Raw genomic sequence first — 27,028 nt, forward strand, 5'->3', positions numbered from 1 at the left:
CCCCCCTCTACAAATCCTGTGTTTGCCCCTGCCTGTGAAACTACCTCACATGGTAGTTTTGCCACTGTATACAGAAAGAAAATCAGTCCAAGGACACCTCTCTGCTTAGAGCGGAATTCTCTTCTGAGTGGCACATGCACCGGACAGTACAATCTCAGAAGAGGCTTCCTGTCTGCTCTTTTCAAAGCAAAGTGATGGGCCTAGGAGGTATTTTATGATATTGTGTTATGGTTAGAAATCTGCAGTGTTCTAAAGTGCATATTTCTCACTACCCCTAATCACAAGCGTTAAAGTACAGCAATACACATTCATTCTATACATATGTCGCAGGAGTTTTTGGATACAAATTTCACTGTGTATTACGTTTTAGATTAGTGACGAACTGAATCTGACTCATCGTTCCATAGGATGGGTGTGATAGTGTTAACAAAGATTTGCCCAGATTAATTCACTCATTATTTAAATGTACACTGCCTAAATATGACGTCAATGATAGATAATCACTGTGATATTTTACATAAAACACCAAACGCAACTAAACAGCTGTTTACCAGGGACGGTGAGTAACTCTTCCAGGAAGCAAAGTTTAAAACAGGATTCTAGCTGGTGTGAAAAAAATTGAATGCAATTAACTGAGATATGTAACTAAGATAACATTTTCTATAGTCAGATGTAAAAGCAACTCGTCTCCTACAAAGTTCTACCTCAGCGAAAAAATAACTAATCCATCCAAACTGAATGACTTTAATAATCTCCTGATATAGTTCATCTGTCACCCTTTGACCTAGTAATCTTTTCTATAAGACTCGGGTGTAATAGTAATGCCAAGTAAAATAAGTAAACGTAGCTCTGTGTTTCTAGAAGTTTGTAAACTTCAAAGTCACATTTTGTTCAGCTATGTATGTAGAGTTATTAAAAGGGCACGCACAAAGCTGAGAAAATGGAGTATGTGTGTGTATATATATATATATATATATATATATATATATATATATATATATATATATGTTAACCCGTGCATGATACTCATGCATTCTAGTCAAATCAAGCTACTTAAGGTGTTAAAAAAAGTCCTTGTCATGCATTTGGGCCATAGCCCAGGCCTCCTCAGGGGAAGAGCGTTACTTCCCAACGCAGGCGCCCTTTTTTAACATGGTTTTGTCCACATGTCACCACCTCATCATTTTTCTCCATCACCTCATCCTTCATCTTTATCGCCACATCTATCCAGATGTCTATCCAGACACAGGGATCTCTCTCAGCGGTCCTGAGTATCACACTCCTCTCGCTCTGTCACCCCCGGCAACCACCAACCACTCCCAACTGTCACCCCCGGCAACCACCAACCACTCCCAACTGTCACCCCCAGCAACCACCAACCACTCACCACTCCCCACTGTCACCCCCGGCAACCACCAACCACTCCCAACTGTCACTTCTCCTTCAAGAAATATATATATATATTTTTTAAATCTTTATAAACACTTTTAACAATTAACAAATTAAATTAACAAATGAAAAACATTTTAGTATACCAAATTTCTGCCCTTTCTGAGTTTTTTTTTCCCACACACACTAAGAATTTAGTAGGTCAGTGTATAACTCCGCCCAGCAGGTGGCGCTGTAGCTTGTTTTTTTTTTTTCACACACACACAGACTAACACACGCCACTAGGCTTATATATATTAGATATATATATACAAACACACAAAACAAAAAGACAGTTGTTGTCAGTGCTTATCCATAACATTGCATATATGTGTGTATCTAGCAAAATGAAAACGAGGCATTGGTTCATATTTTGATCAAAATATTTAAGCCTGCATCCTAGCGTCAAAGGCACCTCATTATATGCAGGTCATACACTGACCTATATGCTTTAGCCACCAATGCAAATAACTTCTGACAACAGTTGTCATTTTGTTTTTTATACATATATGGGCATTTGTATTGCCATGCAGCTGGTACCATATATAATATGGGATATTCTCAAACACGGCAGGTCTTGTGGGGTGTTCCCAGTATGCACTGATTGGAACCTACTAAAAGTGGTACAAGGAAGGAAAACCAGAGAACCGGCGGCAGGGTCATGGGTGCCCAGGGCTCATTGATACACGAGGGGTGCGAAGGATAGCCCATTTGGTCTAATCCCACAGAAGACCTACTGTAGTATAAAATTGGTGCACAACATAGTGCCGGCTATGATAGAAATGTCATACAGGTAAAACAGGAAATAGGTCCGCACTAGTGAGACTCACCTCAATCACTACATACAGCAATTCATTGCTATCTCGTGTTTAGAGGTGACTCCGCCAACTTCTTAGAGGCATATTTTTATAAAGACTAGAGTTGAAAAAGAAGGCGCTCCAGCCCAATAGATTCCAATATACTTTTTCAATATAATTTTTTATTGATATCTGAAACTAAAATATTCACATTTACCACAATCATCAGGACTAAGAACGATGAAATATTAGAAAAATAGAAGTATTCAAGATAGAAATCAAGTGCTATTAAAATATTCTTTATCAGACCCTTAAGTGGGACTGACAGATAATACCTGGAGAATTGGAGTCTAAATATCTTGAACTTTTGTCAGGTACTGCATACGTTTCCACCAATGTATTGGTATCTATATGTATACATTATACTGTGTGTTTATATTAATAAATTTGATATATCATTTAGACTTTATTAGACTGTCTTTATTTATTTTTTCTTGTCCTACATAAACATTATTCATCTGCATATATAATGATAACCCCTACAGGTTTGAGTTCAGAAACAAAACATTTAATCTATCAAGAATGATTTATACAGAACCGAAACTTAGAGGGACATATTCAATTAAGAAGGCAGATCGCAGTTACGTGCGACTGCACATATTCCGTTTCCGCAGCATCACAGATTTCCCTTCGCACCCCATAGGGTGGCGAAGGGAAATTCGCATTGTGGCGGTAACGTATTGGCACTTTATGTGCACAGCCGCGATCTCCCTTCTTAATTGAATATGCCCCAGAAGCTCTTACATAATGGCCATTTATAGTGCCTTTTACACTTCAATTGTGTTCTTCCAGACACACTTCCATGTGTTTATTGCCTTTTAAAATGTTGAGCTTTTAGCTTTCTTGGTGAAACATACATTGAGAAGGAAGTCATTTGTGACGCCACACACCCAGAAGTCAGAACTGGCAGCGGCTGGGGGGTGCCGTGCGTATCCCATGAGAAAATGATACTTGCCCAGTTATAATTGCCATACGATATGGGATTGGAAAATAGTGTAACCAGTAGAACATATGAAACAAGGGCAATACTAGTTAGTGGGGTTAGACAGAGGGACCTTGAACAACTATACACTGCACAGCCAATGATAGTATCACTTCTCAGTTGCAATTACAAGCTGTAGCAGTGGTATAATATGCAGTAGACACTAATTATCTGAATCTTAAATTATGAATGTTAGGTATGCGTCTTCATTATAAGCAGCTTGAATCTAGATAGGAACACATATTACCCCCATTAAGAGAAAAATAACCAACGCAAATCTCATAGTAGATATTGTCTCTGCTTAATGGTGGCTTACTAAGAGTGTGCACAGTAACACATAAGTGTAACATTGTCTTTAATTGTAATTTTGGATCACAAAATGATTATACTTTGTGATTTTATGTAAGACCAATAATTTTCAAAACAAAAGGTTCCAATTTCCTTTAATAGTGGGTGCAATTGATAGTGTTTTTTTTATGACAAATATGGGTCCTCTGATATAATATGGCTATTGCATAACTGAGACAAATATTGCCAACATTTTAAAAGGCAATAAACACATGGATGTGTGTCTGGAGGAATATAATTGAAGTGTAAAAGGTACTGAGGAACATGAGGAGGAAAGCTCAAGGTCTATATTTTATTCATCCATTGGATTTGGTTCTATTTGGAGATCAACCTATGAGGATTACAGAGAAGCCTTATAAAACGCATATGGCTAATGTCCTTTTCCCTTAACGCACCTTACCAACCTTTGTACTTTAAAAGTGTTACTTAATCTAATGAAATAAAGACACAGACACGTATAGCTACTTTGGCAAAAGGTCGCAGTTTTTATTAATCATAAACCAATTAAATGAAAGTCACCTGGTGGTGGCGAGAGCAAACTGCAGTCAACTAAACAACTAATCATCTAACCAAATACTGCAATGCCCAAATGGCATTCAAACTAAACCAAGGAATACTCCCTTAACATTGGCCGGTGTTAAACAGGCGTCAGCATGACTGCTCCCCTCTGAACTCAACATTGACGGCCACGCAAAGCACGCCAAGGGATCCTCCACTCAGAAGGATCAAGAGTAATGTTACTTGAAAGGGGCAGTGACGTGCGGCCAAATATCCTAACCACCGTTGTGACTAGTCGTTGACTGCACTGCTCTCCCACCAACTGCGCCTCCTCTGTAAAAAAGATTGTTAAATCAAACAATAACTAGCTGGGCGGGAGGGAGGCATCCGTGAAATCACGGGAAGGAAAGGTCTAGAAGCCCATGGGAGTTTCTAATGAGGTGACTGAAACCACTCCCCATGGATTCTATTGGCTGGGACTAAAACAACTTTAACCCCTAATGGGTAAGGACCTGAAAAACATAATCCATGCATTTTAAGTGCCCTCAGCTAAAATGGCTTCACTTAACATTCTGTTTCTTAACTGTACACAGCATATATTAGAAAACAATTATTAAAAGGTGTTTATCTTTAACACAGACCAACTGTACTATGCCTCAGATAAAATTTCTCAAGGTCTATTATTATTCTCTGGTGTTAACATGTGCTTTGCAAAGCCTAGAATATTGTACAGCCGACCGCCTCCTTAAATTAGCAGCTTAACAGCGCTAATCAGACTGTGTCCCTTAAAAGTGATGTAATTGGAGGCTGCCGGGATCTTCATCCGTCTGAATTGTTGGACGTCTGTTTTTGAAGCTGTCAGTATTGTCACTCTGTTGGCCATTACACCTTTGGTGTCATCCTGTTGGGGGATCCGATGTATGCGTTCTCTTCACCGGTATAATGACTACCACCGAGTCAATATGGGAGTTTGGCACACCAAGTGTTTATCACTGGTGAAAATACATGGGGTTGGGTCTGGCACTTGAAACCATTGTTTCTAGTATCACCCCACCCACTGGCACTCTTAACAGTGTGTTCCAGTTTTAATAAAGCATGAAAAAAAATTAAATGGCATTAAAAAAACGTAAAGAAATCTAAAATTAAAAAAACAGCGGTTATGCGGCCTAAAACACATATAATATTTTGGTGCTCTAGATGGAACCCCCCGCGACAAAATGGCATATTTGTCACGGGGGAGGGGGGGGGGGTTGGAATGACGCCTCCTCCCGCCCCCTAGACACACCCCTCTCCCGGATACGACTTGCCAAATGCAGGCAAAATGTACAAACTACAAACACCACAAGCACCTGCAATAAAATTAATGGTATAAACATATCAAATTCAGTAGCCAGTCTTCACAAAATAAGCCTAAGCATCAAAATTAAAGGAATAGGCCAAATAGGCCCAAATAAGGAGATCAAGCATTAAAAATGATCTACAAACTATAAATTAATTGTTGTTAATCAAAAAAATTATTGCAGTGAGACATAAGAAACAACATTCCAAGTATTTTGTTTTAAGCAATGGAAAATGTTTTAAAGTATTAACTCATTCACAACATGAACTGCAACATTCAATGAGTACATTTAAACATACAACATGGTTTGCAACAGAACAACTTAAGCAGACTTTGGAGAAATTTGCAGGAGTGGTAATGTGACGATTTTACATGATCTTCATCTGGCATAATCATCGGCTGAAAAGATCGTGACTCTGTAAACTCTATGGAGATCTGCCTTCACTGCTGGTTGTGAGTGCTTACACACTGCAGAATTGGCATGACATTGTTCCATTGTTTACAGAGATTTATTGTTCATTTATAAAATCAAACAATACAATGAACTTTGGATCATGACCGTTGGAGCGTACACACTAATGCAATATTGGGTTGAGCGGTCGTTTATCGTGTGATTGGCATGATAATATGTAGGGCCTGAGTCATTAAGGAAAGTAAGGCAAAAAAAAGGAATAAATGTTCTCCAGAACAAACCATGTTACAATGCAAGGGGTGCAAATTAGTTTATTATTTTGAACATGAGTTGAATACTGACTATTTTGTCATGTAGCACACAAACACTTGATAGCTTTATTTTTACACTGAAATTTAAAGTTGATGACCTATCTCAAATATAAATCTTTCCCTACATTTTAAATTTAACTCGCCCCTCCAATGGAACATGGTTTTGCCCAGGTGCAAAGTTACTCCTTTTTTATAAGTTGCTCTCCTTAATGACTCCGGCCCATAGTGTGTACCCAGCCTAACTTATAGAACAGACTGCAGGGAGCCATGGTGAAGGAGTGGAGGGCTTGTTTTTGTTACAATTTATAGGCATATAACAAACATGTATGAAAAATTCTCCAGCAAGTGCATATTGATATCTCTGTACAGTTATTTCACTATGTGCTTTGTGAAGTCATTTTGTAAACATGAAAACATAAAACGTGTTGTAATAAAGATTGTAAGCATACAATGCTGAATGCTAATATTTTGCTGTATATTTGTTATGGTAATAGAAATATATCAATGATTCATCAAGAGATGTTCCTTCCTATTTACTAATCAGGTGAGTGTAAAGTCTTATGTTATCTCACTACTATGCTATTGTTGCATAGTTCTGTTTTCACGCTGCATATTTGACTGCACACATATTATGAAGTCCTTTCCCATATCTCAATCCTACTTCATTTACTTACGTTTGTTATTTCTAAATTGTACTTTTTCTCTTTAGTATCACAAATTCAAATAAATGCACAATATAAAAAACAAGTCAATCTCATATGTCAAATCTATATTAAATTATATATATACTCACAGAGGAATAAAACCTGCGTTTCTAATCATTTCTCTTATTTGGTGTGTTGTGTTTTTGACCAGACATACAGGTTAGGTAGGTTAAGACTATGCATTGTTTATATTGGGCGTCGATTAGTTCCTCTCCTCAAATTTCCTGCATATTAAGGTCAGTGAAGAAATCTATGTCAGTCTCAGAGATGAATCTTGCTAACAATAATGCATATGTAACACATACTTAAAAATTGTATCAGGGATATGAGGCAAATAACACCTAGGGGGGTGTCCTACACCATGTGGTGAGTGTATGTATGTATATATATATATATATATATATATATATATATATATATTTCATGTATGACACAGTACCCTCTCTTGCTAGGAGGAGGTGTGCTACAAGAAAATGGCCTCCACTCAACATCACAATCCCCAGTGTTTCTTCTGTGGTGGCTTCACACACCACTTCTACAGTCAAGGTGTAGAGAGTTTGCCAGACTCTCTGAGAAGTCTTGGAAATGACCCAGTAATTCAGGAGTCTGCCGGACATTCCAGGAGAGTCAGCGAGTATGATGTATTATCTTATACCTAAAAGGTACACAATTTGTTTCATTAAATGTATAGGATGAGAACCAATCTCCACCAGCTCAGAACCAATTTATATGATTCTTTGGAGTTGCTCTTGCTCTGTAAAATGTCACCAAGCTTTTGCACTTCTCTGTAAAACTTAGGTGCACTACTGCACCCACTCAATACTTCATAAGGAACTTTCTTGCTACTTCCAACCCCTCACCAGGGGCATGCTGGGCTGGGGAGCATCTGCCCCCCGGACCGGTCCCATAGTGGGCTACCTTGGGCTGGGTCACCGGGCCACCTGCATTTTTTTTTCCATTTAAAAGAGGATGCTGAGTCGAGTCTTGCCTCCCGGGCTGAAGTTTGACAGCCATCCCCTGCCCCTCACATTGGCTTCTTTCCATCTACAAACACCACCATCTTGCTCTGCACAAATTAGAGCTTACGTTCTCCCCCTTTCCTCCTCCTACCCTTGTGTCTCTGTCCGTCCTACCCTCCCCTTAGATTGTACGCTCCTTCGAGCAGGGCCTCCTCTCCTCCTGTTCTCCACCACCTTAACTCTGCTCTCCAGCTCCTTGTTTCCTCCGTGAGGTCCTCCTGCCCTTCTGCCCCTCTAGCTACACCGCTGGGGGCTCTCACCTCTCATCTAACTGTACATTGAGCTTCCGAGTTACTGTGCTTTTTGTTAACTGTTCCGTGCTGTCTCTCCCTGTATCGTGTTTCTGTCTGTCCATGTACGGCGCTTCGGATACCTAGTGGCGCCTTATAAATAAAAATTAATAATAATGATAATAATAATAATACTTACACATGTTGAGGTGCATAGCACCACCAAGGAGTATTGTGAGCTCCACCTCAGCTGTATTGCATTAACTTCTTGGAAGGTGGACTGCCCCTAAGGCTCAATTAGCCACCAACCAGATAATAGCTCTGAACTGTCTAAAGCACTGGTTTAAAAACATGCAACTTTGAAGGCCATTTTTTTGCAGGAAGCAGGACAGATACTGGGAGACCCCATAGTATTTCGCTACCAGCATCCTGTATCCCCCTGTATCTGTACCAGATTTTCTACCAGGTCTCGCTGTCTAAAGGGATAGGGGTCTAGTCCCACAGTCCCAATGAAAGTCGTCCATTTGCCTGTGATTCTGGCAGTGCATCAGGATGGGTGAGCGTGACTGTGATTTGCTGCCTAGATGGCCATATCAGAACAGGTATTGTGGTGGTAGCAATACTTTTTTTAATTTTTTAACTTGCCCTTTTTCATTCCCACTATGTATGTTACATTAATCTAGTTTTTGTTTAGGTAACAACAGCATGTTTCATTTATTCACTTAACATGATGAAGTAATGCCGTACTTGCCTATTCTCCTGAAATTTCTGGGAGGCTCCTGGATTCCCCAAAGAGTAGGCATCCTCCCGATTCGTTATGGGGCGGAGCTTAACAATGCAGTTGCTCTGTTAAGCGCCACCCCCTGCTATGTAATACTGTTAATTTCGGCTTTGCATAGCAGTGGGCGGGGCCAAATGACCCAATTTGTCCAGCCCCAGCCCCACACGCACGCCTCTCCCCACCCGAGCTCCCGGTAGACTAATTGAAAAGGTTGGAATGTATGAGTAATACTATTTATCCTATTAGAATTATTTTATGAGTAGTAGAGTTAAAAATATCTTTAGTGAAGATTAAAACAACCAAAACATCTAAAAACTATTTTTTTTCTTTTAAAGTTTCTAACGCTTTAATTTTACATATGTAGTTTTATTTATAATACCATTGTATATGTTTTTTTTTACTTTTATCGTAAACCAATTGTTTTCACAGACCCATCCATTTTACTTATAAAAATCCCCAATATCTGCCCCCTTGTAAAATTTTGTTCTTCTTGTTATTAAAAACACTTGTCTGTTTTTCCAGACATATTTTCAGTATTTAAGTTAATGTAATTGCATTAATTGCATAGAACTATAGCACAATATTAAATAGTTGTCATTCAAGTATTTTTATAGTTTGTGTTAAATATTATTTTTAAGAACAATTTATTTTATTTTTTTTCCCCTTAGGCTATTCTTATGAAATAGCCCTCATCACATTTTTATGTTCTGTCAAAGCAGTCTGAAGGAATTTAATAGTCACAATATTCTAGTACGGGCCTGTACCTCTCCAGGATTTGTGAAACTGCAAATCCCATCATGCTTTGCCAGCAGATAGCCAGCTGCTTGCTGGCAAAGTATGCTGGGACTTGTAGTTTCACAACACCTAGAGAGGCCCAGGTTGGCCAGGGCTGTTCTAGTATATAAACAATATATAAAACAGTGAATGCTACCATTATTATGGTTATAACTTTTATATGTTTTAGTTATGAACTGATAATTATGTAAAGTGTAGATTTACAGGAAAAAAAACAATATTTATTTGCTTTGCATATTTTCGTGACTGAGTAATACTAAACTTCCTTAAGAGAGATACTTTGTTCTAAATGGTAGTACTTGAATATAATGGATAATGCATTCAAATGCTCCATTAAGCTTCTGTTCTTAATATTTAATAAGTGTATTTAATTTTTATTATTGAAGCTGCTAGGTTTAACTAATTATATATATGCAGAATAATACACCCTGTCTAGAAAACACATGTCAGCCTAGGAGCAAACTTTTTATTGTTCAGCACCATCATCATCAGCAGCACCTATTTATATAGCGCTGTACAGAGAACTCACTCACGTCAGTACCTGCCCCATTGGAGCTTACAGTCTAAATCCGCTAACATACACACACAGACCAAGGGAGACTAAGGTCAATTTAATAGCAGCCAATTAACCTACTAGTATGTTTTTGGAGTGTGGGAGGAAACCAGAGCACCTTGAAGTTTTCTCCAGGTGCAATCACGGGGAGAACATACAAACTCCAGATAAGGTCACAGTCAGGAATTTAATTCATGACCCCAGTGCTGTGAGGCAGAAGTGCTAACCACTAAGCCACCGTGTTCCCCAATCCAGCACCAGTCCTTTTTTCAGAAGGCCGACGTTGTTGAACGCAATAAAAAAATAAATAAACTGTCTCCATGCGCCCCGCTCCATTCCTCAACCAGCACTAGATTTTTATATATATAAAAGGGGTACCACAGGTGCTGGCAGGCCCGGCGCTCCCATTAGGCAACGTTAGGCAGTTGCCTAGGGCGCCGGGGTCTGGAGGGCGGCACTGAAGTGGGGGACCCAGTGATAATTAAATAAATGCTACCTACCGCCCGCCCGCCCGCCTGCTCGCCCGCCCGATATAATGCGGTGCTGCACTGTAGCTTAAGCTTTGCCTAGGGTGCCGGGCAACCTTGCATCGGCCCTGGGCGCTGGTCAGATGTACAAAGCACCGTGCCCCTTTTCCAGAGGCTACAACCCCTTCACTGAAAATTGCTGGGGCTCTCCCTGGACTGTGGGGGCTGTTGTGGTCCCAATATAATAAGACCATAGGCCCTTGCCCATTATATTGAAAGAGTAAAAAATAAGTAAACACACATACACAATCTTAAAATAAATCTCAGCTGAATAAAAGATTCCTGAAAAACCTTTGTTCACCACTTTTTTTTTTTAAATGAAAATCTGAAATCTTCTGTCTTAGTCCTAAAAAAAGAAAATCTCCATAAAAACCTATTCACCTGCACACTAGTGCTGACTGCCGCTAACCAATCAAAGTGGGGAGTACTCAGGACTCCTCTTAGCTGTCTGCCAATCCCAAGCGGTTTTCCCACACTGGCTGCTGTGATAGGCTGACTGTGAAGGGGAGTCTAAGGAATTCCCAACTTTTATCATTTTGTTGTGGTCAACAGCCATCTGTAGCCAGGAGTCACTGAGGACCCACAGCACAAAATTTGGGGGATGCTCAATAACCCACAGCACACACAGTGCTGACGCCTATGTATTTCAATGCTTTTGATCATTGATCATTTCAAAATTATATCAAAGTTTCAGGAGCGTAAACTTTGAATGCTGTTGGCCTGTGTGCTTGCCCCCCCTCAAAAGGTAACCCAGAAAGTGGTAAGTAGGTCACGTCACAGGTGATGTCATTACACTCCTGCCTACTCTCATCAATGACTGAGTGAGTGAAGGGAGGCATAGATGGAGCACACAGCAGTCACACGCACAATTACATGTATTATTAGCTAGCAGGGGTGGGGGGATAGAAAAGTTTAATGACAAGTGAGGCCATCAGCCGAAAGCACTTAAATGCATTTGTTTGTGCCAAGTCATTCACTTACCTATTAGGAGTGAAGTTTCACTGCATACTCCAGCCAATTGTATCCAAGGGGGAGGGCCTGTGACTGCCCTATATATTCTTCCCCCAATGGCTGCTTAGCATCTTTTTGATGCACATTTTCCCTTCCACCCTCTCATACACTGCCACAGACCTTCTGTGAGATGTCAGTTTATACTATTGCAGTTACTTTCCCTGTTTAGGTGCGGATCCGTGTTGGAGTTATTAACACTATTATTTTTTCCCCCTTTACAGACGAGATGCAGCAGGCAGCTTTTGCGGTCAGCGACTAATACATATGGTGCTATTGCTGATTGGCCGCAGGTCACTTCCCCTTTCGAAGTAACGTGGCTAGGTCCTTCTGTGTGGGGGATCCCTTGACCTGCTTTGTATGGGCACGTCATTGTGAGTCCAGAACCGGAGGGGTCACTCTGACGTCATATTTAGCACGGGACAATCGTAAAGGAGTATATCCTGGGACCAGTGGTTAGTGCCGGACGGTATTAGTTAGTAGCTGACCTGCAAAGGCTTTCGCCACCACCATAACTTATGTTAATCGAGAAACTGTGACCCTTTTGTGCCAAAACTTAAATTTGTGTGAGTGTTTTTATTTATTGATGTGAGTATTAAGGTTAACAGGTAGAATAGTTTGTGCAATGACAAGAGGCATCAACATTATGCAGGTTATTAATGTGTTAAAAGTGACTTGGGACTCCTCAGTGACTCATGGGCTCATTCAAGGAGACAACATGACTGATAACAGAGGGCAGTATTTTGCAATAATGGGTATAACAATGTTGCATACAAAGGCAAACATTGTGATACATGTCAGGACATGGGAAGTGCTACCTAGTTATTTGTTAATATCACAGGGCGTGTTTTCAGAGTGGATCAACTTGTATTTTGGGATTCTCCCTACCTGTTCAATTGCTCATATTAGGTTTTAGATTTCAACATGGTTTTACATGGGGATTTGCGGTCCACTGTAAAGGCAAACTAAAATACAAGTTGCCTTTCATATCAGAGCTATACACAAAATTATGGGTTAGAGTCCAAATACTTCGACATGTTTAGCTCTGTATTTACATTTATTATGCAGGTAAATGAAAGCTACTGTTCTCTGTCATTCCTGACAAAAAGAAGTTCCCTGGAGTGTTCCCTGTGTATAGGAACAAATTTTCTTCCCAGAAACACAACTAACTTGCATAGGTGGCACTAACATATAAATAAATCTAGCAGCTGACTAGGGGTCCCAGCTGTTCCTGGGGGCCCTAGTCAGCGGCCACCTTGCCGAATGGTGTTTGGAGTTCGACTCCCTTCATATCTATCCTGCAGTGTTCTATAGTTGGACTGCTCTAGGTCACTAGAGCTATGGGTTACAGCACGTGTCCACATTGCTCAATGATAAATAGTGTGATATATTTGTATGTGGCATGTCCGAACAGAATACACAAGTTTCCTCCTTGCTTTAAATTGATTATTATTATTATTATTATTAGTAGTAGTAGCAGTATCTTTTATTTATAAGGTGTCACAAATGGTCCGCAGCACCTTACATAGGGTACACATTTAACAGTATTACACAATGCACACACAGCTATAATACATAGTGACACACACAAAACTATTCAATGACCTGTCAGCAATGAATTAACAGAATATACATCAGAGAATATACAATTGCAGACCAAGCTATGGACCAGAAAACAGCATAAGTGATGAGAAGCAACCTTGTGAGGTAGGCTTGTGTCCTGGAGCATGGGCTCGAGAACCAGGCCAGGGCAAACCAAGTGAATGCACAAAGTGTGGTAAATCAGTTGTCATCTCCTTATACTGTGCCCCTACATCTGCTTTTCTTGTGAAGCGTCCCGTACATCACCTGTTATTTCTAGATCACACTGTACTGTCCAAGTTATCATGGTAAACATTGATCTAGACGTAACCAAACAGTGAACGGATTTGAAGATTGTCGGTCCCATCAACTCACCCAGTTTTTTAGGCAGTCTCCTATATTGACTTTGTGTTCAGATTTCTAGACTGCCAAAGCAATCTCTAAATTAAACCAGGAGAATGTGCCCAGCTCAAGAAACTGTGTTACCAAACTTGACATCCAGGACCGTGGGAGATGAAATCTTGAAATCAGAAAAAAGTGCATCAAAATTGTAGACTATCTGAAAATATGTATGTTGGGGAGAGGGCACAGTGGTGGCCCAAAGAGGGGCAATCTGAGTGATACTACATAGAGATGTCTGGCAGCCAAGAGGAAGGCATATCATGTGCCCGGCCGCACTGACTGTGTTTAAAAGCTGTGTGTGTAGTATGTTGCAGGAAGACCGGAAAGCCAGGTTAAGGAGAGTGAATTGGGGGGGTAGCATTTGTGGTGAAAGCAACCATCTCATTGAGTTGCTATAGTTTACTGGTTGGTGGTGCAACTACATTTCTAACTGTAATTATTTCTTTTGTGTGCTCCAGCAGTTGTTTAAAGGTTATTTTGCATCACTGTATTTTTTTTTTTTTTACTAAAGAAGTATATATCCATATGTATGTTGCACTATTTCAATCTGTAAAATATGCAGTCAAATTTCTTGGTTCTGTTGCAATTATAATGATCGTGAAAGAAGTGGGGGAGCTGTTTTTTTGTTCTTTTTTTTGCTTAAGATCCCCGAAATCCTAGATCCGAGCATGCTTGCCTATCTTCAGCCTTGAGCCAGAAACATTTACATATTGTGAATGTTATTATTAGCACTTTTGTATAAGTCAACTTGTATTTGAGGATTAGTGGTCCCTTAATGCCATACATTTGTAGTTTGTTTGTAATTAAACTATACTGACGGTATATCGGTGCCAATAGATCAATTTTAGTACAATCTTTGGTCATTGTGACAAAGAAACAAGGTTTGGATGGGTTAATTCTGGTGCATATGAAAATTTAGATTATTCAGTTGCCTTTATAGTTCATAAGGTAGACACCAAACAGTTAAACAGAATTCGCACTGGGAGGCAGGGTACGTTCTGCTGATTTCCCTATAAATAAGGTCACATTATGCAGAGAGTGCTGGGACACCTCTTCAATCAGTCTCTGAGAATTTATAATTATGTGTCTTGTTTATCAGCATCATACATACATGACCAGCTAAGTAATTAAAAGCTTTTAGCATCAGGGAGAGAGGGCAATTCTAAAACTGTCTCTAATTAGAATTAATTAAAGTGACTGACTAATGTCTCACAGACCACACCTTCCTGGGGCTAATGAAGGTGAAAACAATTGAAGTATAATTAAGAGAGGAAATAAAGCAACTCTTAAAACTTTGATTATATTGGGGACTAAATTCCTACCTGCAGGTAAAAAAATAAAAATCTAGTTAACCATATTCTACAAATAAGTTTTCCCTTTACAGTGATTAATTTAAACTATAATTAAAAGATTAATTTCATGCCTTTTTTTAGGCTATTAATAGTTGCAACAATTCTGTAGATGTAAATCAGGTAAGACATAATAAGCAATAACTTTTAGCTGCGTCGCTTTAAGACATACCAACTGTTAAGCGTTGGCATGACCAGGATTCACTTTCCGAGTGCAAACAGCCACGTGTACACTTTGTGCAGGCAGCATTAGGAAAGATCCTTCAACAACCAGGAAAAACCATGATAAGATAGATAGATACTGTATTAGATTGACCTTCTTATTAGATAAGTGTTTTAGCCACATTCACTTTACAGAAGGTGGTGTTACAAATAGTGTTTGTAAAACTCAATACTAACGTCCTTATTTAATGAACATTTTAGAACTTTTGACAAATGTGCAATTATTTCTCATAAGCATTAAGGGCCTGATTCATTAAGGAAAGTTAAGCTATCAAGTACTTGTGTGCTATATGAAAAACAGACAGTATTTAACTTATATGCAAAATAGAAAACTATTTTGCACCCCTTGCATTGTAACATGGTTTTGTCCAGGAGACTACTTACTCAATTTTTTAACTTAACTTTCCTTAATGAATCAGGCCCTAAGAGCCTGATTCATTAAGGAAACTAAAGCAGAAAAGGAGTAACTTTGCACCTTGACAAGACCATGTTGCATTGGAGAGGGTGGTAAATGTAAAATGTGAGGACAGATTTATAGTTGGGGTAGGGCATATCCTAGATCAGTGTTAGCTAACCTGTGACACTCCAGGTGTTGTGAAACTACAAGTCCCAGCATACCCTTGCAGCAATAAGCTGCTATATATTGGCAAAGCATGCTGGGACTTGTAGTTTCACAACACCTGGAGTGTCACAGGTTAACCAACACTGTCCTAGATCAACTTTAAATGTCAGTGTAAAAATAAGGCTATCAAGTATTTGTGTGCTACATGAAAAAACAGATCGAATTTTCCTTACATGTAAAATAATAAACAAATATGCACCCCTTGCATTGTAGCATGGTTTGTCCAGGAGAGTACGTACTAATTTTTGCCTTACTTTACCTTAATGTATCAGACCCTAAGCATTTAGTAGCACCTCTAGGATTAAAAATGATTAAAAAAATTGCAGTAGCTACAAATAAAGGCCAGCCATTCCTGTTTTCAGGCAATACTGTCATATCCTTTTAAAATCTACTAGACTATCCCCCATTCCAACAAAATAAAGTGATGACTGAATTCTTGTCACTGGTTATCATTGGTTTATTAATACTCTCCCATCTAATCCTATAAATATTATAGGATTAGATGGGAAACTCTATATAGATTAGATGGAAACCTCTATATAAGCATGAGGAACCACTATATATATTATATAGAGGTTCCTCATGCTTAAATCCATTACAGTGTATTTAGTCCGTTACAAAAATAATGCTAGGTCCTGAAATATTTGGACAGTGACACAATTTTCATACGTTTTGCTCTGAACGGCACCACAATGCATTTGAAATTAAATAATGGAGATGCAATTGAAGTGTGGACTTTCAGTTTTAATTCAAGGGGTTGAACAAAAATATTGTATGAAGTGACAACCCATTTTTATACATAGTGTCCTATTTTCAGGGGCTCAAATGTCATCAGACAAATTAACATAGTCATCAATACAATGTTCATTTTTAATACTTTATCACAAATCCTTTGCAGGTAATGACTGCCTGAAGTCTGGAACCCATGGACATCACCAAATGTTGGGTTTCTTCCATTGCTATGCTTTGTCAGGACTTTACTGCAGCTGTCATCAGTTGATGTTTGTTTGTGTATCTTTCTGCCTTTAGTTTTGTCTTCAGCTCGATCGGGTTGAGATCAGGTGATTGACTCGGCCATTGCAGAATATTCCACTATTTTGCCTTAAAAAAAACTCCTGGGTTGCTTCCACAGTATGTTTTGGGTCATTGTCCATCTGTATTGTTGTTAAATATGATTTTTTTGTTAAGGCCTCATGAAGCCTTTATTCAGCCATTTTTGTAACTTGTATAGATATATTAGTTGCTAAAGGAGGTTATTTATTTTCTGCTGAAATGCAGTTTTGCAATATGTAAGCCCACGGCCTTGAAGTTAAGCTGACATAGAGAATTCCTGTGAGAATGTAACAAGGTTTGTGTTAGTGTGCAGAGAGCTGCGCCCATGACCTTGGATATGGCAGACAGGAGATAAACCTCCAGCCCCCCTTGGGATAAGAATAATTATCACATCTGGCCTGAGAAGGGGGAGAATGTTAAACACCTAAAGAATAAGTGAAATAGCTCATCCGTAGCGCATCCCATAGACTATTGTACGCCCATGACGTAGGATTCATATATTCAGAAGGCTATAAAATCTTGCATCTTTGTATCAATGAACAGAGAATATTTCATGCATACAGAACCTTGATCTGTGTCTATTCTCTCCAGCTTCCACTTCCACTTGACACCACAAGGCAAACTCAGAACAGATTTTTAGATCTAAAGCTGCAAAGCGCCGTCCAATCAACTTTACTGAATTTGGCTGAATCTGAGCAGAAAGTATATTCCTATACACAATTTATCCAGCTGCTTCTATCACATCATCAATAAACAGTAGTGACCCAATGCCCTTGGAAGCCATGCAGATGTTCACTGACCCCCGTGTTCTGGTTTTGGTTTTGGATCTGGATTAACTATGTGTTATGGTTTTGGTTCCCTATTTTTTTCTAAAATCCCAATTTTTTTTTATAAAATCACACAATTTTTCTTTCTTTTTCCTTACATTATTATTGACCTCAATAACACTAATTTCAATCATTTGCAGTCAATATCGACCACCTCACAGGTCACAATATTATTTTCATACACTTTCAAAACAAAGACTGCAGCGACTTGGCTGGATGCTAAGCGACAGAGCAATGACTCAAACACCTGGCAGTTCATAGCACATCTAGAAAACATTGCAACACAGCAGTGGCAGAAAAGAAAAGTGGTATAAGATGGAATTGTCCTTGGGCCCTCCCACCCACCCTTATGTAAGATATTGAAAAGGACATGTACAGTTTAACAAAGCAAGTTCTCCAGCGACAAGCAGTGCCATTTTTTGTGGCTGAAGTGCTTGGTTTGCTTGGGCCACCACAAAACAAGCTAAGAATAGTTTAGCTGCCTTAAGCCTAACAGTGCTGTCAATGTACTCTACATGATTAAACCATGTCTGCTCGTGCTGCATCTCTTTCTCCTCTGTTGATACCTCCCTCTCATCCCTGAAGAACTTCCAAACTTATGTAGACACAGGAATGGATGTTACAACTGGAGGGGCATTAGATTTTTTTTTATAAATCAAACAGAAAGAAAGTAAGCGCTAGAGTAAGAAAAAGAGGTGTAGTGTAAATTGTGATATGACCAATATGTCTTGGGTATGTTCTAGAAACAATCTACAACACCATATAAAACCAAATAGAAATAGCTGATAACAACTGATTAAAATGACACACAATTTAATCTGACAGATAAGCTGATAAAATACATTAAAATACAATTGAAACCATAAGGAAGGTCCACTTGTGCGATATAGGATTCAGTTATGCAAATGAGAATAACGTAAATGTCCGTGTCCATACAAGCCTTGAATAAGTCACGACCGTGTGACGAAACGCGTTGGAAAACCACGCCCACTTCTGGAAACCGCTTCATGCGTTCCACTGTGGAACGCATGCCACAACACACGGCAAGGACTAGCACAAGAACACAGCCGCAGTGTAATACCTCTATGGAAAGTCACCGCTAATAGACTGGCCGTTTTTTCTTCAAACAAGGATACCGCAAGTACCACAATATCTTGTCAATACACTATTGAGCAGCTCATTAGCACCTTGGATTTTGTATTTGACTATTTGTAATAAGGCACTTGAATTCTGATTTTGAGAATGGCTACTCTCAACAAGAGAGTTCACGGACATTTACATTATCCAATCCTTTTGCTCTTTATTAGATTTTCTTTAGACAGACTGTGAAACGGAACATGTGGACAGCCTGGAATCTGTCATGTTAGAATACGCTGCATTGAACAGTGATTTAAACCAATATACCGACGCAGTTGAGGAGGCCATACTTAAGTTAAAACGTGAAACATCGGATGAGATCCCGGCTTTAAGAGAGCTTGTACACGAGAGATACAGTGTGCTTCAAAAGAATAATACAGAGATGGCTCTGAGGCAGGAAGAGAAATATGTCCAATTTAAAGAACAGCTAAGAGTCCTGAGAAAACAAATGGGTGTGTCACTGGCCCCTGCAGACTAAGCTTTGGAAGATGAAGACGAGGAGATTTCCTTCATCCTGGCCGGTACAGTGAAACTGACAATGAATCATGAAATCAGTTATAGTTCATTTGATCGCTCCACCCGTTCCTTGGATAACTGTGGCAATTCTACAGCTAATACATGGCGACGAGCGCTGATTCCAAACCCCCCCCCCCCCCCCCCCCCGGGATGCATGCTTTTATCAGACCAAGACCAATCCAGGGTGCCAGACAATGCACTTAAAAGAGCTATTGAAATTCACAGCAAAAAGCAAGTTCATCCCTGAGCTTCGGATCAGCCCCAATTCCTAAAAAATTACAATATAGTTAGGTACCTTTGACTTAAAGTGCAGATTACAAACACTTTATGCAATATTGATGAAAGAGCAACAAAGTGGAAGGTTTGAGTAATACAGATACACATCCATGCTTACATTACTTCTGCAAGCAATGTTGTTCTTTGATAATAAAACTGTTGTCTTTATACCATTCAAAACAATTAAAAATAATCCTCCACCATTCTTTGGATGTTGATAGTTGATAGTAGGATCAGGTGGCGTTACTGCAGAGGTGTCGCTAATTTTGGTCAATTCTTTTACAATAGACAAGACCAGATGCCAAAATGTTGTATCCAGTCATCTGCATCATCCCTGGGTCTCTTGGGAAAGTTAAGTTTTTTCTAGCAGCAGTTGAGTGAGAAACTGAAGTTGGAGACGCCATCCTGTCACGCAACACTTGAGCTGTCATCTTGCTCACCAGGAGCTCCTTGCATCTCTTCAGATCTGGGTCAGTTGGAAACAAAGAGAAGACATAGCTCTTAAACCTAGGATAAAGCACAGTCGCCAAAATGTAGTGATCCTATTTCAAGATTTTGATAACTCTTGGATCCTGGCAAAGCAAATAAAGTACTTGATCTACAAGTCCGACATACTTGGTGTAATTGCTTTGCTTCATCTCCTCCTTCAGTTTCTCAAGCTGCTTTTCCAAAAGTCTAATTAAGTGTATCACTTGGCTCAAGCTAGCAGTGTCTGAACTCACTTCACAGGTGACTACTTCGAATGGCTTCAGCACCTTGCACAACACAGAAAGTATTCTCCACTGTGCTTGAGTAAAATACATACCCCCTCCTTTCCCAATGTCATGGGTTGTGGAGTAAGCGTGGATGACTTTTCGCTCCTCAGAAGCATATACAGGGTGGAATTCCATCTTGTTACCACCTCTTGCTTCAGTTGGTGGCAGGGCAAATTAAATTACTCTTGTAGCTTCTGCAATCTCCTACATGCTGTTGCTGAATGCCGGAAATGTCCAGATATAGGGGCCACAGACAGCATCTCTTGCACGTCCCTGTCATTTTTTAAAAAGCTCTGCACCACCAAGTTTATTGTGTGAGCAAAACAGGAAATGTGATGGAATTCACCCAGCTGTAATGCTCTCACAATATTGGTGGCATTATCAGAAATGACATATCCTGAGGAGAGTCAAAACGGTATAAGCCATGTTGCAATGACATCCCTTAGTTTTTGTAACAGATTGTCAGCTGTATGTCTCTTAGTAAAGGTGATGATACACAGAGTAGCCTGCCTCTGAAAAATGTGACACACTTGGGTACATGCTGCTGCTGTTCCTGCTGGTGAAGGCGAATCACCAACCTAGTGGGCTGTCACAGTCATATAATCTTTAGTTTGCCCAGTTCTGCTTGTCCACATATCTGTGGTTAAGTGTGCAGTGGGTATAATGGCATTTTGTAGCCCAATAAGTACATTTTTAAAAACATTCTGTTAGAGGTGAGGAATCACTGCATTAATAGTGGATATTGGATCAGATCTAATACTAGCATAGTCGCCATGGCATCTGTGATCCGCTTTGCGACTGGGTGACAGCTTTAATACTTGCTTCCTCTTGCAATGGATTGTTTAACAGTCAATTGTTGTAAACTACTAGTAGTCTTTTTCTTGGTCTGCTTCTAGGATGAAGATGCACCCCAAACAGTAGCAGCAGTGGGAATAACGCTCAAGAATTCTTCTTAGGAATCCAGGATAGTGGAGGAGTCATCTAGCCTTACCAACTTTGATGCAGGACTAACTCCGATTGCTACTGAGGATATTGATGAGGATGGTGTGGTGGATGTAGATTGCAATTGTCGGAATCTAGCTGAGAGAAGAGACCTAGATAATGCTGGACTGCTTGTTGTTATTTTTTTTAGCATAAGTTTCCGATGTTCCCAACAGTTTGCCTTGAACTCGCTTGAAATGGCGTAACATGGATGAGGTTCCTAGATGGTTAAGGTCCCTACCTCTACTGACTGTGGCTTTACAAACACTACAAATGGCTAGAAAACTGTTGCCAGGATATGGGTAAAAATAATTCCACACATAAGAGGTGGATTTTTTGGTCTTATGCCCAGGTATAACAATGGCCTTCTTCTTATCATGTGCAATAACTACTTTCACTGGTGCAGGACTTACACAAATAACATCATTCTCCTCAACATCCTCATTTGCGCCCTCGTCAGCTCGTTTAAACACTTAACCTGCGGGGTCCTGACATTCCTGCTTTAAATTAAAAGTTATACAGGTCGCAATGATGTGAAAATCTACTGTCGGACACCTGACTAGTCGGAATAGCTTCGAGTCACCATCCTACTGCGATCACAGATCTACAGCGTCAGTTTGGAGGTAAGTCTGCTTATGTTAAAATCAATTTTTTTCTGCATTCGGAATTTAAGTGTAGTACTCCTCGGTGTCAGAATTATCCGCATCGTTAAAGAGTACTCAACCCTTGTGATTCACCTGTGACAGAGAAACATATGAATTTTGTTACTCTCTTAAAGGCCTGAGAAAGGGGAATCCTGGGGAGAGGTTTTGTTCTTTGTTTTTTTTACAGTTCCAGTGACAGATGAGTATGTCACCATCATGTCACCTCCCTTTAGATTGTACGCTCGTTTGAGCAGGGCTCTCCTACCTCCTGTTTCCATCACTTTTAACTGCGCTCTTCAGCTACTCAGTTCACCTCCTCTCCTACCCTCTGCCCTCTGTCTCCTCTCGCTTCTCTCCGCTCCCCTCAGTGACTCTTTACCTGTCATCCGTGCCCACCCTCTTGGGCCATAGTTACCTGCCTGTACTCACTTTTCCCCTCCCTCTCTTTCTTGCTGTGATGGAGCCCCCAGAGTTATAGTGCTTACTGTTACTTGTACTGTGCTGTTTCACCTTGTACTGTGCCATTGTTTGTCCTTGTACGGCGCTACGGATACTTTGTGGCGCCCTATAAATAAAAATTAATAATAAATTAATAATAATGTTAAATAATTTATGTGTTTATTGGAACCTGACATTTATATGCAAACTATGCAACATACATCAACAACCCCTGGGGATTCAATTTTAAAACGTGCTTCAAAGAGTCAGTACCGGTTTGCATAGACAGTCTGATATTGTTAGATTTCTGCTCAAAAAAAAATGCAAATTTTGGGAATGTATGACCGTGGAGAATTTCAGTTAACACTTTCTTCAAGTACAAAGTGTTGGCTTAGGACAGACAGAATATTTAATATAACCAACTGTGCTCTGACATAGAATATGCTAATGTCAATCCACTATGAACTATCATACACTCAGGGCCGGAACTAGACTTTAATTCTATGGGGGGGCATCTGAAATGGCCCCGCCCTCCTCATTTTAATCTGCGTCTTGGCCGCAATTTAAATGTCTTGTGCTGCTAGGAGGTGCGATTACCCTAATCACCCCCTTGGATCCGCCACTGCATACACACACACACACACACACACAAGAAAGCAGTATGACAGTCCCTAGGGCAAGCTTTTTTTGGGGGTGGGGGGTGGGAGTCACTGTACATGGCAGCCATCGCTCAGCAATGGCCGAGTTTGTAAGTCCCCACTTAGTTTTTAAGAAATGACCCCTGCATAATTGAGAGTTTTTATTTTGCTTTTTCTTTTTAACTTCCAATGTGATTTCCTCTGGCTCAGTCCTGTTTAAATCTATTTGTACTTAATAACCTTATTTATAGAAGAGTAATTTAAGAAGAAAAACAACAAATTACTAAAAGTTTCGAGCTTATATGCTCTTTATTAAAATATTGAATGTTGAGTATTTTCTTGACGTAGTGGAAGATTATAATTAGGACATTGATGCTTTTTTAAAAAAAAAATGTATATCTTTCTATTACAGTCTTATGAATTATACGTAATTTTAGAATTACATGTCGGCATTGATTGTTTATTGCAAACCTGTGTTGGAAAACATGTATAGAAAGCAGGAGGTTTCCTTCTCCTGCATATATGTTGTTCCTGTATGTCTGATGAAGATAATTAAGCTAATGAAAGACGTTATTTGGAATGCCATATGCGATCATTCGTGAAATTCCCTACTATTGCCGTTTCATGAGAAAGGACTGCGCACAGTGCTTCTAATGTGATTCTTTTCATCAGTTCCGTAAGTGCAATTTTAACTTTTTTATCTCCAGGTCAATAAACTCACTGGATCTACTGAAATCTCTAGTTTGTCCGTTGACAGTGCCTGATAACTATAGGTTTACAGATGAGAGGGTCATCTCAACTCTTCTGCTTTTGTATCACTCTGGAAACCTGGTTGCATCATGTTACAATCTCCAATCACTCTGTTGAAATCATAGTTGCCTACTCTCCTAGAATTTCCGTGAGGTTCCCAAATTTCAGGAGAGTAGGCACCCTCCTGGAATATGGGGGGAGGTGTGGCTTAATGATGTAATTTGCATCATCAAGACCCGCCACCGTTATGCAGTGCAGTGAATTTCGGCATTTTATAGCAGGGGTTGGGGCCATGGTGACGCCACATGACCTTCCCTCCGGGATCTCCCAGAGGGCAGTTTTTAAGAGTATGGCTAAACTTGGATTGGGGCTATGGTACAGCAACTTTTTGGGGCCCCCCTCCATGACAGATTATGTATTAAAACAGAGTTGCTCTCACATACCTGTTATTGCAGCTTTCACAACCTGGCACTGGATTGTTGCATGGATCCTGAAATGTTGGGACCTGATGGAAAACCGAGCAATAGGTGAATACCGTACAGAACACAGATTATGCAGAATATATTACATACATTATAACAAAATATTACATTTATCACATCCTCCCCTGCCACATCACACCAGCTCTCATCCACATGGTGCACCATGCCACCCCCTGCCACATCACACCACTCCACCCCCCAGGCACATTATCATGCTACCTCCAGGCACATTATGACACCTGACCGGTGTGACTATTAAATAATTTTATTTAAAGCAAATAGCGCAGGGCACTTATTTATGTAATTGCATTTGCACTTATTTTTTATATTGTTTATATTGTGGGATAGGTAATCGTTATTTCTGAGACCAGGGAAGAAATTTGTCTCTCGTCTAACCTTGCTATAGGATATGCCTATTTCTGATGCATATATCTGATACAATGAGCCTGTGTTTACCAAGCCTTTGGTGTATTGTGGTTTGGGAAACTGGCTTGTTGTGGGTCCTTTTGTTGTTCTGTGTGAATATGAATTCCGAACGATCTGATGAAAGGCCATATGTTAATTAGATCTTTTGATGAGTGAGGTTTAACTTGGAGACAGGAAGGTTTAATTTAAAACGTGCTGCCACATTTCCTGCATCTCAAAGATGCAGGAAATCACAGCAAGGTTTTTAAGAATTAATTTAAGTATAAATATTAGTGGCCTTGCAATGTGTGTAAATTTATGTTTGTGTAAATAGACTATATCCGGATACTAAAAATAGCATGTATATGAAAGGTATAAATGCTCTGACTTGTACACTGAAATTTATCATTCTTCTGACTTCATCTGACCTGATCACCCTGGTACCTTCAACTAGGGTGAGAGAAAATAAACATCTTGCTTCAAAGACCTGCTTGGAAACATCTTCAATATTGCTGTATTCCTGTGATCTACAGATTAGACCCAAATCTAATCCGTTCTCCGGCTGTGTCTGAGGTTTGGACCCAAGCTTTTCCGGTACCACTGCTCTGCCTGCTACCCATGCAGCCCTGGTCCAGGTAATAGGCCAGGGGGGATCCATTCACAGCAACCCGGATCCATAGTAAGAGGTCCAGAGTTACCGGCCCAGGTACATCAGCAACGAGGTACACTAGCAACGTCAGTGACCCAGAAGAAACCCGGTTCTGGATGCCGGTATAGGAGTCCAGTGGTGGCAGCAGCTTAAGCCCCTCCTATTGTGGAAAGAGGGCGCTTTTTGGATAACGAAATGGTGGCAAAGTAAGCTCAGCCGGTTCCCAGCAACAACAGACAGGAAGACATAGGTGGTCCATCCTGTCACAACCACCCACTATATTTACCTATGCTGCTGACATCAGATTGGAAAATGTCCTGAAGAGTGATCAGGGAAGCTCTTAGTCTCAAAAGATTTCGTAATCTCACGAGATTTGGAGCTCCTAAGCTTGCTAACAATCTGTTATCACACACTGAGACAGAGAGCAGTTGCCAGCTCCCTACCCCCCACCCCCCACGCGCTGAAACACAAAAAAAAAAAAAAAAAAAAAGTACTTAAATAATGAATTAATTAACCACTTTGCTCCAGTGGCATCCCAGGCCCCAGTAATTTGTAATAGTGCCATTTGGTTGTCAACTAACAGGGTCTATTGACATCAGCTGTGTATAAATGTTATATAATCACATGCTAACTTTAATTGTCTATTTTGTAACTGACAGATAAAAACTAATTGCTGACTGGTTGCTGTGGTTCAGTGCAAAAGTTGCATATAAATGAGCCTTATTGTATTCCCAGAAGTTCTGTAGCTGGGATGGACTTCTTATTAAGTAGTATACCATGTTTGATTTAAATTTTATGGCGTTAATTTAAGATCAATTATTGTAATTACCTAATTTTTGTGCTCCCCAAGCTACAGTGTTAGTACTGATCTATTGCTAGAACTTCTGATAAATCTGTTTCCTTCTTCTCATTTGTATAGAAAGTCACTGGTCTTATGGGTGGACTGTTAGCAATGTAAGGAGTGGAGACAGATAAAAAATAAAACAATAATTTCTAGAACACATGCTTTTCATGATAAAGAGGGAGTTTTTGATGTACTATATAATGTATATTTATTGGAACATCTTCTGTGTTTGTGAGTTGCTATAATGTTCTAAATGTAGCATTGAACTAATCGACCAAAGTAAAATGATCTGGTGCGTGTGTGCATGAGTGCACCCTTTTTGGTCAATCCTGGCATTCAAAAAATGCAGAATACAGGCTTTATGGTGGAGGAAATGACATTGAGAATCTGTGCTGTAAGACATGAAGTGTAATAAATCTCAACAGGTTTGAATATCCATCGATTCACTTAGTAGCAATCTACAGAAAATCAATACAGTTACAGTCAAGTGAAATCATTATGCTGATTGCAATATATTGGACACGTACACAAGTGTGGTTTTAGGTACTTTAAGTGCTAGGGCTGTTTTTTAGTCCTTTCTGTATATAGTATGTTAACAACACATAGGCGATGACACTGAGTAGTTTCTCATTGGTGGATATAGGCTGTGGCCCACATGTGAGTCA

General features: G+C 39.8%; 1 protein-coding gene across 2 annotated transcripts in view; it reads right to left on the bottom strand.

Moving 5' to 3' along the window:
* LOC142099651 (protein FAM3C-like) overlaps nt 1-27,028 on the bottom strand; it is a 70,114-nt gene that overhangs the window by 31,692 nt on the left and 11,394 nt on the right. Inside the window, exon 2 of one of the 2 annotated variants that reach the window (XM_075183327.1) lies at nt 24,427-24,488. The gene's annotated coding sequence lies outside the window, so the exon portion shown is untranslated. Of the gene's footprint in view, nt 1-6,968; nt 6,990-24,426; nt 24,489-27,028 lie in introns of those variants that run through there. The other variant, XM_075183328.1, reaches the window with a different exon arrangement.

This window comes from Mixophyes fleayi, chromosome 8 (assembly GCF_038048845.1).
Source record: "Mixophyes fleayi isolate aMixFle1 chromosome 8, aMixFle1.hap1, whole genome shotgun sequence".
NCBI classification, from domain to species: domain Eukaryota; kingdom Metazoa; phylum Chordata; class Amphibia; order Anura; family Limnodynastidae; genus Mixophyes; species Mixophyes fleayi.